Below are 2,630 nucleotides of genomic sequence, written 5' to 3' on the forward strand. Positions count from 1 at the left end.
CACCTTTTTGCCCTGACTCTGCAGGGAGTTTTCTGGGGTTACCTCCATGGTTAACCCAGGAATAATGTGTCCCCAGGGGGGTGGGGGTCCCAGGTTGTTTGCATTTATAACACACAAATTATAAGGAGCAACAAAGCCCTTTCAGTATTACTTCTGAAGACAAGTCAACTTGCAATGCAGATCATTCTAGAATATGAAGTGCATGGCCTCCTTTTCTTTGCTCACCGTGTGTGCCATGTGACCATGAGAACATCTTTGTTTATCTACCATTCTTAAATGTTATAGTCCCTCTGAGCCGTAGTTACAGAAGAGTCCATGCCTCAGCTTCACCATAGAATAATGACCATGTTGTCTCATTATGAATCCAACACAGTGAAGGAGTTCTTAACGATAGACATTAGTAAATCTAACAAAAATACTGTTGTTATGCATTTTTAGATTTGTCCTTAAAAAACATAGGTCCTTCTAATCAGGCTCAATATTTTTTGCTCAGTATATTTTTTTCCTCTGAAGATCTCATTGCTAGATCGTTCTTTATTTATTACACAGTTGGATCAGCTTTTTAAAAAAAGTATAGATAGTAAGTAACAAGTTGAATTCTTTGGAAGGAACATAAGAACAAACTGATATATTCTAGAGCAATATTTTTATCTATATTTTTTAGATAACAAGATAGTGCTAGCACCTAGTAAACAGAGATTTACAGTATAATGAATAATTTGTTTCTATGTAATGCCATTTCTATCATTTGGACTAATGGGAACTTTTAAAACATATTTATAGTGAACAATTGGCATTTCCTTAACACAAATGTACTAGATCTAAATATAAGGACCCCGTCCAACATTCTATAGTTCTTAATCCCTATTTATACCATCAAGCTTGAGTTTTTAGGAAGGACAGGACAATAAACTGTTACAGGATGAACTGTCTTAAATGACCCATTTCGAGTAATATAGTCACATTAAGACAATAACTTTAAGCCTACTTGTACCTTAAGGGAACAAGACAAGAACGATAATAGCCATGGGCAGAGAGAAAACCGTATTCAAACATTCTCCTTTCCTTTTCCATGGTATCCCCACTCCAATTCTTTCTTAAATATAAATTTCCTTCTTGACTGATTTAACATTTTACCATAGCAGGTATTATAACAACCTTCTGTTCTCTGTGAAACTATGTGTTTTTCATTAAGAATTTTATAAAATTAATTTTAAAAGTTTGAAAGCTAGGGAATATTCTCAGCAGATGTAATATTCTGCCCAGTCTACCAGAGAAATGTCAAAGATCAAATTTTAAACAAGTTAAAGGAAGACAAAACTAAAAGTCAGTACTTTTCAATAAGGCGATGAATCAATTATATTCTATTTTCATTTCAGAATTTAATACCATCCCCAGGATGGCACCTTTGGATGGACTGAATGATTAGCTGAACTAAAGTTAATACATGCAGCTTAACATTCAACATTGTGGTTTAAAAGTTAACATAACTCAATTTTTCATCGAGGCTATGTTACTATAACTTTTGGGTGACCCTGATACCCAACATGGCCTTAGGATTCCCAACCAGTGTGGCTGCATTGGCCAGGACCACGGCCAATCAACCTTATTTTCCCAAATTTCTAAAGCTTGTGGCACAAGCAAGGGCAAGTTATTTTCAGAACCTCATTGCTGTTGTTGCATTGCTGGCCCCTTTACCTGTATCCACAGGGCTTTCACAGGTCTAACCATTACTAATTTAATGGGAGAAGGAGCAGCCACTTGGGAATGTGAACTGAGGCTGGTGAGTGTCGGATACAACTGGTGTGTCGTATGTCTTGGTCAACAAGCATCTCTAATATTTAGTACAAAACCCAGCCTCATTCACTTATGGCATTCTCTGTGCAGGATCAGCTTTGTCTCTGTGACTGTGCAATGGTGAGGAACCTTCTGAACTTTCAAATCCATAATAAGATCAACTTCTGTTCTCAAGTCCCAAACACCAGGCAACATGGATGGACCAAGGATTATAGCATTTAGAATCAATTCATGGAATTATAGTGGGCTTGTTTGACTTCAGATGGTACAGCTACTGCCAGATGTTTCCCATAGGTAGCCCAGGCAGGTTGTCTATCCAATTGTCAATAAAAATAGTCAGCGCATCTCCTGGTTCATGAACAGTGGCCATCTTTACATCCTTTAATTCAGCCCATTTGGCTGCTTTCCATAGTCCTAGTTTTCTGCCATATAGTGTCCCTACTAAGTTGCAGGGCTACTGCTTCCATATAGGAAACTAGTCCTAAGATATGGTGCATCTTTGTACTTAAAGGGCTGTTGTTGAAAATATTGTGCTGTAGAAGATAAGCTTTCCATTTTGTTAATGTCCTCAACTGTGCACTGCCAGAGAAGCTTAGTGGCAGTGTTCTGTATCCAATTCTGTGTGAAGATGGCTGTTCTTAATTTCAAGGGCATTTCCAGTTAGTCCTTTAATTTGCAGTAAGGCATTATAGGTAGTACGCAGATGTTTGGCTAAGGAACAGTAGCACAGTTCAGCTCCTTTCTAGAGCCAAGGCCAAAAGCTGATGGAAACTCACCTTGCCTGTCGCCATTGCCCCAAGCCCACCCAAAGCCAACAACAGCACTGGTCACAT

This window comes from Tamandua tetradactyla, chromosome 4 (assembly GCF_023851605.1).
Source record: "Tamandua tetradactyla isolate mTamTet1 chromosome 4, mTamTet1.pri, whole genome shotgun sequence".
Taxonomy (NCBI): Eukaryota; Metazoa; Chordata; class Mammalia; order Pilosa; family Myrmecophagidae; genus Tamandua; species Tamandua tetradactyla.